The 17,659-nt window shown below is 41.7% G+C and overlaps 1 protein-coding gene across 20 annotated transcripts in view; it reads right to left on the bottom strand.

Annotated features, from left to right (window-relative positions):
- The window catches only part of KLHL29 (kelch like family member 29), a 397,537-nt gene that overhangs the window by 306,770 nt on the left and 73,108 nt on the right, over nt 1-17,659 (bottom strand). The window contains exon 3 of one of the 20 annotated variants that reach the window (XM_085543965.1): nt 6,299-6,385. The exons of the other annotated variants lie outside the window; for them this stretch is intronic. The gene's annotated coding sequence lies outside the window, so the exon portion shown is untranslated. The remainder of the gene's footprint in view (nt 1-6,298; nt 6,386-17,659) is intronic. 20 annotated transcript variants of the gene reach the window in all.

Raw genomic sequence — 17,659 nt, 5'->3', positions numbered from 1 at the left:
TGCACTGAGGATGCAGACTTAGAACCTTCAAGGCTGGGTGGGACAGGGCAGCCTGTCTACAGATCCTTCTTCTAGAGAGAGAAATGATCCACTTTTCTCCAGGCACAAGGGTTCTCCCACCTTTCCTCATCCCCTGTGTGGCCTTTATTACCTATCTAAGGGAAACCTGATCCAGCAGATCCATCTGTCCTTTCCACAAAGACCAGAAATGTTTCAGCATTAACATCAGTGGTCAAGGATTCCACAGTGATGAAGCCACAAAAATTGTACTGCATTCTAATGTTATCTCTCTCCCTCCAGGTATACATCACTTTGAGTTGTGAGATACTTAGGGTTTGTACTTTGTTTATTCTCCTAAAGCAGATTAGCAAGAAAATGGAAGGTTAACAGAACATTAAGGCTGAGAATTTAAATGAACTAGCTAGGAAAAACAAGGCTGTAATTCTCATAACCGCTGTACATCAACCATCTTGCACGTATGCAGAATTCCATTGTAAAGGCTGAGAAATTTATGTTGCAGAATACCTGTAATATGACAGAGTTGCATTTATTGCAGGAACTTTTAATTTCCCAACGACTACATTACATTCCCAATATAGTTTTGTGTTAGATGTCTTCTGTTGGTGGTAGGGTTTTTTAAACACTCATTTCCCATGCTCTAAAGATAAATGAATGAAGTGCTGTTTGAATACTGAAATAAATGCAGGCGACTTTCACCAGTTTTTACATACAATCTGCAGACTAAATATATCAATCCATCTCACACCTATACCTTTAAAATCAATTACTGGAATAACCATATTTAGTGTACAGAACCCAACAGCACACTTAATTGGGGCCCAGCACATTAGACGTTTAGAGAAATCTTATGTACGTGTGACTAGAATTTCAACAACAGAGTTGCTACAGAAAGCTCACTTATAGCAAAAGAGAGTGAGTGTTTGGAGTGGGAGAAGCAGCCTAGTGAGCCTCAATAACCCCCACCAAGACTTTGTTGGTGCTGTGTTAGCCTTCCTCCACACCCTTCCCCAAACCCCTCCTCATCACAGTGACTAATACAGTTCCACCTGACAAGTATTTTTTCCACCACTGAGTTAATAAAAACTCATTGCCAAGCACACAGCAGCAGCTGTCCCAGCCAAGCCACCTACGCCTGCTCGAGGAGCGATGCTCGCGCTGACCATAGCTTCAATGTGCGAGAACACAGCACATCTTTCTGTCTGATGCATCTAGAGAGGAATTTCTATTCTGATTAAACCTCTTAGACCCTCCTGCAAATGGCCAGCAACATTCAGTTTGAAATACTATACATATATATATATATTTTTTTTTTTGCAGCAACAACAACAAAAGCGGGCTTTCTTCAGCAAGACATCAAAAGCAGATGCACTTACTCAGTGAACAGCGTGTTTAGCCTGGTTTCCTTGAGCAAAGGGAAAAAAGCCCAGCCTGCTATTTGATTCAACGGGCTGAGCAGTTCTACACCTCTGTTTCTCACGTTTGCATGTGTTTCAGGGAAGGAAAGATGCATTGTAAGGGGGACTGAGGACAAACAAGACCTCAGCTGATGTAACCCAGAAGCCATCTTTAACGTTTTGTCTTTCCAAAACCAGGACAGAGGAACAAACCTACTTAAAACTATTCCCTCGCCTGTAAGCTGCAAGCTCATCCAAACAGCAAGAAATAGATGACTGTCTCACCTCTACACTGGGTGAACATACTTCAGCAATGACACGGGCATTTTTATTTTTGCAGCCACAAGACACAGAGCAGATCCCAAATGCCACTGAGGTTGCCGCGTTTGCTCACAGCTCAGCCCATGTTCAACAGAGGCCGACCCTGCAAACCAGCGGCTGCAGCTCCCTGCAGCAGACATGCTGCACACTTTCCCAGCTGAAAGCTTAGAAATCTCCTAATAACTGCAGCCAAAGTGGGTGCTGACAAACGGCAACCTGGGTCACCTTCTCCTTGCCAAACTGCACTGACACCTGGCCAGACTCCAGGAAAGCACACAATTCCCAGCAGATGGCTACATCTACATTTAACCGTATGAGCTGTAAAAGAATTTCACTTCTGATTGCTTATGTATATTATGTGGTATGGCCTGCTGTGTCCATTCTATGACTGTTTGTTGGGATTTTGGGGGTTTTATGGTTTTGTTTTTAGGGCGGGCTATATTTCCCCCCCCCTATATTTAATCTGTTTCAAGGTATCTAGCACAGGACATGCTTAGCTTTCCCCCCGCAGCATTTATTTATCTTTCAGTTACCTCAGACCAAAATTATTTCACCTGGTTTATATATTACAGCCCAGTACACTGCAGACAGAATTACTGCAACAGTACTATGTAAATCAAACCCACATGTTAAATAAAACAGTAACACACTGCATCGCGTATCTGTCCATAATCATTCAGCTACCGCCGTCAACCCCACATTTACCATGTGAATAGGAAGATTCCCTCCAAGCAACAGAATCTTAATTCTTCCTCCCCAAATTCAAACATGTGCATTAAGGAAACACTTCAAACATCAGTATCTTTTTCTTCTAAGGCACGCTTCTTGTCTGTAATTAGTTTCCATTGGTCAAGTGGTTTTGCTTCCATGGGCTACAGTAATGTTTTAAATGATGCTCTGTGATTCATTCCACAGTGTCACATATGATATTTTTTCCCCTTCGCCCAGAATAAGAAGGAATGGAGAGAAAGAAGAAGGTAGGAAAGAAAAAATTGCCTGCAATCGTATTGTTACACTGTGCACAGTTTATGGCTGGCACACATCCAGTTTGCAGTTGCGATAAGAAATGTGTAATCCTATTATACAGAGAGGAGTCAGAATGTACAAATAGGTCCTGGAAATAGGAACTTCTCCTGTAAGATTATTCTTTTCGCCATAATAGTTCTGCAAGTAGGTCTAGACAGTAGCTCTTCACTATTCTCCTCGCTGCAAATGGAAAGCCAGCCGTCAGAACAATGAACCACACGTGAGCTGGGATTTTTGCACTAGACAAGAGGCAGTGCTGTACAGTTACTTACAAGAGGAACGTTAATTAGAATGATGGCGACAAGTCTTGGTACGTGAAAAGATCCCAGCCTGCCCTAACGCTACCGCACTCTGTGTGGTTGTCAAATCCCGCACACCAAGCAGTTTATAGGGAACACAAACTGCCATGCTTCTCATGGCATTCTGTAGTGCTGTCTCTTTAGTAAGACAATATAGAAACAACCTCCCAAGTGCAGAGCTATCAGACTGCTGAAAAGCACATTCTGGCACTGGAAGGATAAAACCAAACATCGCCTTGCAATGTAAGTCAACTTTCCTCTGGAGTTTAATTCCTGTGTAATTCCAATGTGGTTACCTGTTCTTTCTCATTCCCTTCACATGATGATAATGGGTTTGATGAAACTTCCCACATGTGTAAAGCTTTTGACATCAGACTGGTTAAAATAAAGGACAGTGCTATCTTCAAAGGCAATCATTGTTTGCAAAGGGACCATGAGATCCATGCCAGAAGTGGCTGCCTTCCTACGTGAACAAAGTCACCACTACTCCTGTCTGATCACACCACCAAGTTCCTCACAGTAAAGGGCTCTTGGAGTGCAAGTATTAAGAAAGGGCTTTTTCCCTGCACTAAGAATAAACAATTAAAAAACACCCACAAACACGAACGCAGGAGTAAAGGAGATGGTCATATGGTTGCAATGTACATACAAGCACCATAAACTAGATCAAGCAGTAGCAAGTATGCAGGTTTATTACAAACCCCATCAGAGTGTGGCTGGATTATTACTGGCACTTGAATTGGCTGATTTGGTGTATTTGCATATACCAAGCTAGATTGAGTATATTTGCATGAAACTGCAGTTACTCCTGTGAGTACAATGTAGGCATTCTCAATAACTACCAACAAAAGCATTTAGCATCCTGTCTTCCAACTTGCTGCAGCAGCAGAGAGTTTACAGGTAGGAAATTTAATTCTCTTCAGGGTACAAAAGGGAATCGGAGATGAGAAAAGGAGAAAAAAAAAAAAAAGGCAAAATAAATAGTTCTATTACAATCAAGACAGCTTTACATTTATAGTTATACAAAGGCAGTGACTAAATGGTGTCCTAGGTCAGAGGAATACACGCACATTTCCATTAAGCTCAGCAGGAGGATGAGTGCAGACACCAGAATTTAAACCTGCTACTCGTAAATAACTAAGGTGTGTTGTTTTCTTAACCTTAAATAGCACTCTCCCATTAAGAGTGCTGAGTTCTGGCTTTTCCCAGCTGCTATGCGGTCCGAGTATCAGGCAGCACAGAGGCTGAGGGCAGCCTGCTCTGAGCAGGGGTCGGTTGAGACATTCTCCAGAGGTGCCTTCCAACCTCAGCGATTCTGTGAGCCTGGGATAATTAAATAATATTTATTTCTCACAAAGAGGTTGAATGTCACAAATTCTAAGTGTAAAATAACAGTGAGGCAATCAGATTAAAGAGATTCTGTTGAGTTAGAGTGGGCAGTAACACATGTGCCGCAATCCAATTAGTGAAGAAGCTTTTCCACGTTGTTAAAGTGCCTTGTGCACTGAACTACCTTCACCTGACCTGACAAGCAACGAATCATCTGCTGTAGCTGGACTCTTGCAGATTAATTAATAAAAAAAAAAAAAGCACAACAGAAGAAAGAGATGGAAGGGAACTGCACCAAATAAAATTGCTTAATTTTCCTGCTGATATGAACACAGCATCTTGATGTGAACCTGGTAACTTGCAAAATCCTTCAGCAAGAGGAGAAACGTGAATAATTCGAAGTAAGGCCAATTGGAAATCTTGAGTCTTGATAAAAATGATACAGATTCTCTACTTCATTTATGTGTTTTAGGAGTTTGCTGGTTGTTTCTTCCCCCCACACACACACAGCACTGTGTTTTTTTCCAAGAAACGTGCAGCCATTTGTTAATCCATTTGTCACTTTAGGGATGGTTTTGGATGATGGAGAAGACTGGCAGATGTGGGAAGGACCAGTTGCCAACAACACAGCGCTGCTGCTTCCTGCTACTCAGCACTGGGTGCCCATTGTGTGAATGACCTGAGAATTTAGCTTGGAAGGAATGCAGTGGCACTATGAACTGGAAGAGTCTTTGACACCATACTCAAATGCCAAGATGCAAAGTCAAGCTGTCCTCTACATTTTTATGCAACAAGCAAACATTTCCAGTGCACAGCCCTGGCACTGGCATACAGCTAACACTGAGTGCATGGTTTTCAGATAAGCGGGATATTCTAGCTTTCTTTTACTTTCTCATTTCCATGAATGACCAACTGGAGACCAGCACTGTAGCTTTGAGAGATGTCATCCTGGTGAAGAAGGGAAAATACCATCACCTGCAAGGAACCCACAGGAGTAATTTTGGATGGGTACCACACTACTTGGCTAACATTTTCTTTAAAACACTTCTGTCCTGGGTTGGGATACCCAAATACAATTAACAGCCATCCCTTCTGGTGGTTTCTGTGCTGAAATTACATTGCTGTTTTTTGATATCTGGCTAAAGTGTGAGTAAATGGTCTCATTACCAACTCACTGATATAGAGAATGCAGTCTTACTTTGCAAAGTCAGCTGAGATAACTCATGCTGCTCTGTGGCCTATGTTCTACATAACAAAATGCATATGTATTAAAACAAACTGGTAGCTACTGGGCTATAGCACGGTACACTCATGAGATGAGATCTCTCCTCATCAACGTCATCTCCTGACAAAGAGGCTGGTAAACTGTTTAGAAATTCTGCTTACAGTTTTCTTGACAGCTTAGAAGGGATTCTTGGTACCTGCAATGCTGCTTAAGCTGTGTGGGAACAAATACTCCCCCTGTACAATGTCAAATGAAGGCCACAGATCAATTCCCCACCCTGCCCCAAGAGGCAGTGGGTAGCAGGAGCAGCTTCAAAGGAGGTTTCAGGATATCTTGCATCCCTGGTGTTCATCATACATCAAGAAATGGCACAAAATGAGACACGTCTAAATAGAAAACACTGCAATGTCCCTACAATTACAGCAGCTTGCACCCCTTCCCCACAATGGTTAATTCCCATTCCTGGTATCGCTCACCTTTTCTCACAGCAAACGTGGCTGTTAACAGCACAATACACCTTTTTCATTTATGTTTCAGAAGAAACAGTTTACTTAAATTTTACTCTATAAAGGAGACTAGAAAGATATATATATATATATATATATGCTTGCATAACCACAGGTCATTCAACAAGCCGCATTACACCAGGAAAGCCTGAAGAAAGGCAAAAAGCAATTACATACCCTGACACTGTGTGTGACTTTTTTCTCTTCTGCGATTTGCTTCGTGTCTTATCTCATGTTCTGTAAGCACTTTTTACTGTGTTTTAACTGTATAGAATGGAAAAAAAAAAAAAAAGGAAGGGAATATAAAAAAGAAAGCATAAAACAAATAAAAGCGCAGTAATAAATGCGGGGATAGGTAGGTAGTTACTGGTGGAGAGAAAGGAGAATTTGTACTCATCTGTGAAGAAGGAACATACACGAGCTAGGAAAAGTTAAAGACAATCAAAAGAAAAGAAACTGCAGTTAACAGAAGATTTCTTTCTGACCACTTGTGACCTGAGCAATTGTAGTACTAACAACTAATGTTATTCACTGTATAAATACTGGGAGGAAAAGATGATAAAACAAAGACAGAGAAGCAAAGAAAAAAAAAATAATTTTCAGGAGGTACGTTTTTCATGTTCTCATTCCACTCGGAAACAGCAAAAACATGCAGTCTATTCAAGAGCCTGCTCACATTCAAATTGCCAATTTTAAGAATTCAGTCAAATAATTAAGTGTGTGTGTGGGGGGAGGGGAACAAGTCCAGCAATTCTCCCTCCCCATCAGTCCATCAGTCTACAAAGCAAACACACCCCCAAATAATAGATCAGTTGTGTTGGTCCCAGTGCGGTTTTCACAAGGCTTATTGTTTGGGCTAATTTAATGGGAAGATGGTCCAGACGATTATTATCTCGGCAAAAGGAAATCTGTGTAGACAACTACAACAGACTGCTATAATAAGCGCATCTTATCTCTTAACTGAAGGCACATCTAAAGGAAGAAGATAAAAGAGCTCCACTTTGCTAACCATCAACAAATTTGGCATCTTCCAACCACGGCTGCAGGCCGTCCAGCCTGCCAACTTTTAGTAATCAATTCTGTGAACATGTCCATTTAAGCAGGAAAATATACCATCACAGTATGTTACAAGGACAGCTTAGTCATCGCCTGGGTAATGGAGATGGCATTATTTTACCACCAAACACCAGGCTGGAGCTCAGGCAGTCCGGGCTCCATTCCTGATGCCACCATAAATTGTCTTGGGAAAACGTAATGCTTGCCTCCATCTGAAAGGACAATGTCATCCCCGGCTGGTAAGGATTATAGAAATAGCTAAGTAGAATGAAATGAGAGGGTTTTAAGGAGTATAGGGAACAGCTCAGGCTTGAAGTTCAGCTGACTACAGAGCTCTGCTCTCAAGACAGAAGCAGCAAGACTTCTATGGAAACCTTCCTGAAAGCCACTTTTGGATTAGGAATATTCCTCAAGACTCTTAAGGAACATAAACCAGTGCTGCTGAACTGCACGCCTGTACGGTATAAAGTCTGAACTGAATTTCATTGGCTGAAAACAAATATTTCCATGAGCAGACACTTCTGATTAGGGATTTTTTTAACAAATTCTATTTCTGCTTATAGATTTTATTCTAATTCCACGTAGCCATAACTGAATGCTTTTTAGTACTAAGCAAGAACATAAACAGAATAAACAAATCCAGTCTCTGCCCAGCAGATGAATGTTTTTTAATAGAAAAATAAAAACATCAGAAAAAAAAAAAAGGTTAAGTGATTTGAGCAAGGTCAGAAAAGCAAGCTACTGGCAAAGCTACAAGTGAAGTCAAGCACATGGTTTCACCCGTGGATTTCAGAGTTCGAGGCTAATGACTCAGCCAAAGGACTTCCTTGTGTGTCCTAGGTATCTTCACATCTACATACACACTGCAGCCTCACAAATAAATAGACTTGCTGAACTGGAATCGCAATGCTCAGGTTCAGTATTGGAGAGGAAAGCTGTTCCAGTAACTAGAAAACCAGTCACTGAAGGTGAAACGAGGTTCAGATCTATTCTTTTTCCAACAGCCTTTGAGGCACGTCCCAGATTATGGGAAGTTAGGTATCCAGTCAGATTTCATCAGTCTGCCTCAGCTGCATCTCTGAAAGAGGTAAGACTCCACTACCCATGGGTTAGATTTTACAGGATGTACATGTGCAAGTCTAATATGATTGCTCTGGAGGACAACTACTCTGATTGTGGCCATATAAGGTAGAAGCAACATATTTGAAAGCTAAAATAGAAATACGGTCCTTGTAGACTGGTATGGCCATCCTCTCTTCTCGCTTCCAGTTTAGAAGAACATGGAAGTAGAAGAGTGACTATAAAGTAACAGAAGCAGCCATGGGTTGTCTTCACCTCCAGCCATTCCTCCACCACCTACCACCAATTTCAAGTGCTTTCTGCATTTCTACACACACATACCCCAGAGGCAGTTTCTGCACTGCTCTTAAGTAAGTAAGTATATATATTCCTGAGGTCATCGTTCATACTTGTGAAGTTTCAAAGTTTTCCAGCCCAAACAAACCCTTCAACATGTTGTAATAAAAAACCATCCTCGTAGCCAAGGATCTGCCCTGAGCCAGCAGTAATTAAAATTAATCATTCACAATTATTTTCATAGGCATGTTCAGAAAGAGACACGGGCAGCTCGCTGAATCCTCAAAGTTGACAGACCTTGAAATAGGCTGTGGTCAGGTACAGCGCGTTCCTGGGTTTCAAGCAGTTAAAAACATGCTTTGCATATCTATCCACTGCCCTGCTCACAGCATCCACAGTTTTGACATTCAAAGGCACCTCATTTCTGCAGTCCAACACCTGAGAAGGCAACAACGTATCACTTATGGGACTGATAAGAAAATAAATCTTTCACTTAAAGATCACTACGTCCATAATGACAGAAAACGACTGCTACCCAGCTGGGATTTATCACAGAATCACAGAATAGCCTGGGTTGAAAAGGACCACAAAGATTATCCAGTTTCAAGCCCCTGCTATGTGCAGGGTCTCCAGCCAGCAGACCAGGCTGCCCAGAGCCACATCCAGCCTGGCCTTGAATGCCTGCAGTGAGGGGGCATCCACAGCCTCCTTGGGCAACCTGTTCCAGTGCGTCACCATCCTATGAGTGAAAAACTTCCTCCTAATATCCAACCTAAAACTCCCATGTCTCAGTTTAAGACCATTCCTCCTTGTCCTATCACTATCCATCCTCGTAAACAGCTGTCAGGGCTACATCAGTATTAATATTTCTTATTCTTCCTCTAAACTCGAGATTCTCCCTGTTTTCCACATATTTATATTAAGTTTTTAATCATCATCTTCTTCCCTTTCAGCTTCACTGGTCACTGCTTCTGCTATTTTAAGGGAGGTGAAGAGATTTCTAAAGCACAGAGCATCCTGAAGGCTGACACTTTCCAAGCTTCAAAACTATTGAGGAAATTACATTTATAGCACTGGAAGAATGAATAAAATTTGATGCAAGGGATTAAGACTGTCACCTTCTGGAAAACTGCTTATTTATACAAGCAATTTTTAGGGACTGAGCATCTACTATTTGTGATAGCAGCCTTGATCAATTCCATCCCTTTGAAACTTATCGTAAAACGCGCATGTCTTACATATATAAAACCAAAATTTGCAGGCACTATATAGGATCAAGATTGTAACCGTTGCAGAGAGAAAGCAATCTCACACCTAACAGATTGCAGATCCCTGGGTATCAACCTGCACACCACTCCTTCCTTCCCATCAGCCGGAATATTGATTTTTACAATACATCCCAGGGGAAGGAAAAGAAAAAAGATTGTAGAAGCTCCACTGAAGGAGGAACACGATAATGGGATCGCTGGCCACCCACCACACATGTTCTGTGATTGGAACTCAGCACTGGAACGAAAAGGAAGAGGTGACGGAGGATCTAACTTTTTACATTAATCAACTCTCAGCGTGATTTTTAGCTGCAAGACTTCAAAGAAACACATATTCCCTCTTTGCTGAAGTCGACAAACGCCTGATAAATATGTTTTCCTTTTTATCTTTATAATCTAGAGTGATTTTCTATACTGCATGTAGGTAGGACGCTGTGCAAGAAACAGCTGTGCGGAGCACTGCCTGGAGAGGGAACAGTTACAAAGCACTTCAGAGATTCAAGGCAGGGTTCAAGAAACATCTCTTTAAGAAACGTAGCCAGAGAAGGGGAAGTAAGCAGCATAAAACAACTGCAGCACTCAAGTTCAGAAGTTCCCGTTGCAGTCGCTAACACTGCAGTCAGTTTGAAGACATCACTCCAGATTTTTATGTTTTCATCCAAGGCATCAACATTATCCTCAGCTCTTTATTTACCTGCCTCCCACAGTTCCTGTCTGTTGGTCACCTCAATCACAGCCCTTTCCTATAAACCCTTCCAGCGTACCACTGAAAATGGCAATATAGTCATTAAGATGCTAAAATTCAGGGCTTCCCTCTCTTCAGCCTCTGCACGTGCATCAAGGCTTCCAGATGTATAACTTCAGACCTGGGATGAACACTGCCAGCTCCCACAGCAGCTCTTCCTTCATCCCCTCCTTCCACATCCATGAACCTTTGAAGCTCAGAAGACCAACCAGCACACCAGCTGCCCTCCGCAGCCACTTCACCATGAAGCCTACTTCTGCCTTGCACAGTTCCTATGATTTTTGCCCCCTTGGCAAAGTTTTGGAGGTAATTAGAAGAACGAACTCAAAGGTGTGAATGGAGGCATGGCAGTCTCACAAGGGGAGGGCAGGGTTCCATTTTGCAACTTTAAACAACGTGCAACTTTGCATTTTTGCTCTTGTTTTAAGCACAAAAGCAGCATTCTTGCCAAAGCTGATATGGTCTTCATACTCTAAGACCACAGAGGTCTATACAAGGCTGCCGTAGAGGTTCAGCAAGGCTGGGAGCACAGGAAGAAGTACCTTCTTTTACTACTCCAATTGACAGAGGAAAATAGTTGAACTTGCAGACCCAGAAGACTATAGAAAAGGAATTTTCACACAGTGAAGGCCATCGGTCTAGACGTACATACACAGATCTACATGTACATACACATATAAAACCTTCCTACCTTGCTTTAAAATCTGAGTCTTCCTGAAGCTTCCACTGCCAGTAATAAATGCAGCTGTTTTGGTTGGGGAAAGAAAAACACAGCTGAGAAAAATACTGTGGAAAGACATTAGCAGCAGAAGACAGAGTTTCCTATTACCTACTGTAATTATGGAGAAGTGTTATTTTTTATTCTGTCTCTGCCTAACTCCTCCATTTCTTTTCCATCAGCCTTAAAAAATGATTTTAGGATTTAAACAAAAGAGGGTCATATGGGGGGACTGAATGCTTCTGGCCAAAGCCTTCCCTGCTCCTCCCTAGGGGGAAGAAATAAACAAGTAGAAATCAAGCAGCAACAACAAAAGAGAAGCGGAGTTTGCAATTCTTCAGTTCTCCCTTTCCCCCTTCCCTAATGCTAATTCAGAGCAGTTCTTTGCAGAGACTGTAAACACCCACGCAACTTTCCAGGTGGGGAAAAACACACTAAGTATATAACAGGAATTTCTTTAGTCTTTCTTCTCTAAGCAGCTGGATATAAGATCTGGACAAACATATGGAACCTTTGGCAGAATGGAAAGAGGGTTTGGGGCACTGCAAGGCTTTGATGGCTGTGGTGTCTTTTCCCTGTGTACCAACCAGCCTGCAGAACCTAATAGCATTAGCTTACTCACATACATTAATAGGTGTAAGGGGAAGGAGAGGGAGGGGGAAAAAGAGCCACTGGAACATATTCCACCTACGCTCTGTGCTACTAATCACAAACATGGGTAGAAGGAGTTCTTTTCTTCTGGTTAGGGATAAAGGCAAGGAACAGAAAAAGACGTGATGGGGGAAAGCATTTATTTACACACTCTTCTGGAAGTCGTCATATAAAAAACCTAACACTGATCGCTGCATTTATCAATCCACAACAAGGAAAGAGAAAGTGGGAAAAAGAAACCTACTCGGGAAGTGCCACAACATCTTACAGCTGGTAGTTTCAGAGTGATAAATATAATGCTGGTCTCGGACTGCTAGAAGGATTTAGAGGTAGCTGTAAAACACCAAGCGCAGTTAACAGTTGGTGTTGGGTCTGGTGTTAGGATTAAAAAGCTCTGCTAATCACAAAAAATGTAAAAAGATTAAGGGGGTGGGGGTTGCTTGAAGGTCTTTAAGAGCATGTTGGTGTTGAAATTCACTGTGAGATTAAAATTCCTCACATTGAAAAAAAAAAAAAAAGGAATTAAAAAAGAAAGGGGGTGGGGGGTTGATAGATCATAAAGGCAGCAGGCAGTTTCACTTTCACTGTCCAGAACCCATTCCCAAGGATTAGAGATTTATGATTGGAAATGAAAAACTTATGCCATGGCTTACTGTGAAGGATCTAGGAGGGTTTTAGTGAGGAGAAGCAAGCATTTGTATTCTGAGACTTAGGAATTAACTACACTACTAAAACCTATTAAAACAGTGGGCTTTGGGAGAGAGATTTCGCTTACCGAAAACCTGCCTGAAGACAGTGGAGTCGCAGCTTCTGAAAGATACTGTAACACAAATCATGATGGCATCCAGTATCTGCATCCTTCCAATGGGAAGAATAAAGTGCCACCTTCATTTCCTGGCTCCCAGCTGTTTTAGATTTACCTGCATGATCTATTTATATTGCTACTTATCAAGGACAAGTTAACATCCCCATATAAGATATTCAAATTGGAGTAAGAGAAATCCCCTGCCCCCAGAAGGATAAAGTAATAATAAAAAATCCAGCTTCCTAAAACTTCAACATAAGTATCCTTTAAAGCCCAGATTTGAATTTTGGATGTTTTTTTGTGCTTTTTGTGGAGAAGAGGAGGCTCAGGGGAGACTTCATTGCACTCTACAACTTCCTGAAGGGAGGTTGTGATGAGAAGGGGCTTGGCCTCTTCTCCCAGGCAACAAACAGAACCCAAGGAAATGGCCACAAGTTGTATCAGAAGAGGTTTAGACTGGACATAAGAAGGAACTTTTTCTTTCAGAGAGTGGTCAAGCACTGGAATCGCTGCCCAGGGAGGCGGTGGAGTCGCTGTCCCTGGCAGTGTTCAAGAGGCATCTGGATGAGGAGCTATGAGATATGGTTTAGTGGCTTGTGGTAGCAACGGTAATGGGAGGACAGTTGGACTAGATGATCTTGTAGGTCCTTTCCAACCTTGTGATTCCGTGAATCTTTAAGGTCCCTTCTAATTTAAGCCATTCTATGGCTCCAAGACTACCAGGCATCCTGAGTTCAAATGCTGACTCAAACCAACTTTTTTTCACTCATTAATTTACCTTCTATAAATCTGAACGTTGCTGTTCAGGTGGTTAGGGAATAGCCTGAGATAAGACTGTTTCATCACGTTCATCTCACACTCCTTTCAGCCAAGTGCTCCCGGAGCATGTCTGGATTTTCAGAATCCATAAGATTCTACTTTCCTTCTGTTCCCCTCAAACGCGTATTTCTTCCAGATGCCTGTAGCAGAAGCAGAAATCACCATCTTGCAAGAGTTATAAAACACTCATATTAAATAATAGAGGTGAAAGCACTGTGTACGATTCCTGCAGAAGTCTTTTCAGAAGAACAGACAAATTTATTCACTGCATTATGGAACAGTTTGAGAAAACAAGATCATACAATGTACAGTGCCTCTATTTAAATTGTTTCATTTCTATTCATGAGTGCACTGATTAGATACGCTGAAAATATCATCAGTAAGGAATAAATAATTCTGCCAAATTAATAGCTGTTGATTTCTTTCTACCTGAAAACGTAAGTAGCATCTCATTCATGCCAGACAAAGCCCCTATAATTTGGATACACCAATCTTGTTGGTTCAAGTCTACAAAGCACACACAGACAGGTATTCATCTGCATTTCCTTAATAACAAACAATTTCTTTCAAAATGCCAAGCTGTTTAGTGAGTTAAGATTAGCTAATACATGCTCTGCTTGGAGAGGTTTAGGAACCAACGAGGTTGGTTTTTGTACCTCTTGTCTTCTCCAAACAGTAGGTTGAGAGAAACAAACTGCTCCAAATACGGAGCTTGGTGTAGAAACTCTATGTTAGGGAATAGAGGCAAACCTGCTGCATCAGACAGAATTGATCTCAAGCTCACCAAATGCTCTTTATTTAATAACATCTTTCTGCCTCAGAAATAAACCAGCCAGAAGCAATCACCGCTAGCAACATTAGATAATGGGAGCTATTAACCAGCCCCATAATGAGGGCTCTCCAGTACCTCACTCCCAGTGTTTTTCTGAGGTAACATGGGGAAGGGTAGATATGTGTAAATGGAGCAGAAGGTGTTATTTACCATGAGAATCACACTAATATTTTGCATGTTTAAAAAAAACAGAGAGAGACTAAAGACGCAGCTCATGTGCTTTAAAATAAAACACTGCAGAATGATGAATGCGGTGTATCTGTTGGGCTCACGAACCTACGGGAAGCGTTCCGTGCTTGTGAGAAATTCATCTAGTTTGAACTGACAATGAATTACTCTTCTAGAAATCAAATGTAATTGCTTTAACGTTTCAAAAAATCTAAATGCACAGCCGAGTACCTTCGGAGCACCCAGTTTGCAAAGCAGCCAAGTGCTACACCTCTGAGAGCTCCTGTTAGCTCCTGCAGGCGGATGGATGAAGGAAACGCCGAGTGGAGGTGCAGCGTGACAGTTATTAGCAAAACAGGAGTCATTTGATGGAGAAAAAAACCCCAACAAAATAATCTGACAAAATCTCAGTTCTCAGCAACAGATTTTGGAAGCCTATTTACACGTAAATTGGAAGAAAACAATTCTTGCATTAGAAACTGATGAAGACGAAACAATGTATCCTAAATCCTAACACATTTGGAATTATTCCCTTTGATTCAAAGCTGATAATCCTGTAACAGGCAGTAACTAAATAGTAGCTTATCAGCCTTGCTCTGCGTGTTGAAGAGACTGAGCAGCCAGATCCTGATTTGGGGACACTCTAATATCAGAGAATAACTGGATTTACTGCTATACTCACACCTTTGTTTTTGCCATTTGAAATGGCTGCAGCACGCAGTGCATTTGGCTGTGTTTTAAGCATTAGCAGCATAAATATCCCCTTGTGTACCGTATACTTCACCACTTCTTGCTTCCCATAAATCACGCCTAGAACCAATCATCTTTTTGTGTTAGACATTAATGGCAACTCCATTATTCAAATCCAGCCTGTGCGGCTTTGCCTTTCACGGAGACGTATGGCAGCTCACAAGCAGGCTCACGGCTGAGCAAGGAGCCATTCCCATCTGCCCAGGGTCTCTTCCTACGCCTCCATCGCCGGCAGAGATGAGGTATTCTGCATCTTTCAATCCATCAGTGCAGAATGCTTTTAAAAAACTTCTATGAGGTGTAACAACACAAAATAATCGGGAAGGCATTTTTTCGCTCTTGCAAGAACTGCAGCTTTGTGCCGCTGTAAACACCGTCTACGTGTTTTAGCTCAATATCTCTGCTTACCAGTACATGTTCTTCACCGCATTACAATTAGGTGCATAGGCAAAGAGATCTTTGGTGTCATTAAGTCAAATTCCTCTACAAACACACAGAGATTTTATGGACTGTTGTCTTTTCTGCTTCCTGCTGTATTCCCACATTCAGCACAGAACACAGTAACAGTTGCAGGTACCTTCCCCTGTTCACAGTACCCACCAAGAACGATTCTAAAACCAAATAAAACAACTCGGCTCTGATTTAAGCAGCAGAAACTGTTCTCCCACGGGGTTTCTTTTTTTCACTTCTCTTTCCCTCATCTCTCAGTTCAGGAGGATAGGGAACATGAAAACTAAATGGATTTATGCTTAAATAATTCATCTTTTCAGGCACATCAAACCAAGTAGTAAAGTTCATCCACGGGGCTAGCACCATTTAGCTGATTCTAGTGATATTTTAAGCAGGGTTCTGGAGAGCCAGTTGCAAAAGGTTGGGAGGAAATGCCGAACAGATGTGTTGCTGTGCAGTTCAGGACACGTGCTGTAACCCTACCTAGTCCTATTGAGGATGTCTGATGAGGACACGGCACCAGCTGTGCCCAACATCGCTGCATTTTGGAGACCTCATCCTGCACAAGAGATGCTTTGTGAGCAGGGTGAGCTTTGGCACATCCAGGGAAGCCTCAGATTTACAAACACCAGGCATCGCTTTCCTGCCAAATAGTAGCAAAATATGTGGCAACATGAAGCATCTTTAGGAGAGCAGCTCCCATAGGGCACACACCGGAGCTCACTGACTTGAGCCTAGGAGCCAAGTTGCCTTGCAGCAAGGTCCTGTGGGGGTTGAAACTGAAGTGATGGTAGCAACTTGCCTTCTCTTTAAGCACAGGAGGAAAACCAGAAGGTTTTCTTTTGTATATTTCCAAACATCCTTTGAAGGAATGATGATGAGTTTACTAATGCAGGAAATCTAGTGATACTGCTCTGTAACCTTTGCTATGCTTGCACTTGAAGTCGTGTTTATTGTGCTAACTAAACTGTACCACATTCTTGCAGAGAAAGACAAAAATAAATAAATCTGTTTTGCTTTTTGCTCTCTTTTTATTCTCTTAAAACCCAGGAACTACAATCTCCAATTCCTACTATTAACTGCTTGCTTTAACAACACAAGAGGTCTCTCTCCTGCACATGGCTATCAATGTGCTAGAAGAGTCTGCAAAAGAGAGTGAGGGAAATAGGGCTTTCCCACAACTGGGATCTGTTCCTGTGATTTATACCAAGAACCTATTGTTGTCCAGACTAAATCAGACAAAGCAGTAAAGAAAAGAAATCAGATTTCTGGCAAGAGTTTCTGTAACATTGCTTGGCCCGTGCCAGAAATGACTGGTCAAAGTAAAGAAAGCATTTTGTCACATGGAAAACTTCAAGTGGGTTAGTAACCTGGTTCTGTACCAGAGATGAATTTTTCCAGTCAGGTTTATATCTTCAAATTCACTGAAGTGGAGATTTATTGCAGCAAAGACAGAGAAAACCACTGGAGGAATGTGCTGGAAGTGGAGCGGGACAAAAGGAAAACAAACAAAGAAAATACAATATTCTTGGATTTGCAGTGGCTTAACTGAAATGCCTTTGTGTTTCCAGTCTAAATTAATGTGACTCAAAGTAATATTATCTAAATCACAAAAAAAAAACCAAAAACACCACAAGATTTGGCAAAGCGTTATGTTTTGCAGCGTATGTTTTGGGCAAATTTCATTAGAAATAGCTTGAAATGCCTTTAAGAAGTATTGTCATGAAGACACGTTTATTTCTTGTGGTATAATTTGAGACCTTCAGCAGAAAGCAATGTCACCACAAGCAGTGATGACTATGGCTTCAAGCCACTGCTTATGCAGTGGAAGACCTCCTTAAATCAAACATGTTTAAAAACGTCCTTGCTCTAACTTGCGTGTACTGGGCAGCCCATCACAAATTTATGTCCTCACGCTTT

The sequence above is a fragment of the Coturnix japonica genome, chromosome 3 (assembly GCF_054131305.1).
Source record: "Coturnix japonica strain WE chromosome 3, WE-NBRP24, whole genome shotgun sequence".
Classification (NCBI taxonomy): domain Eukaryota; kingdom Metazoa; phylum Chordata; class Aves; order Galliformes; family Phasianidae; genus Coturnix; species Coturnix japonica.
This window is presented reverse-complemented; position numbering and strand designations above follow the sequence as displayed.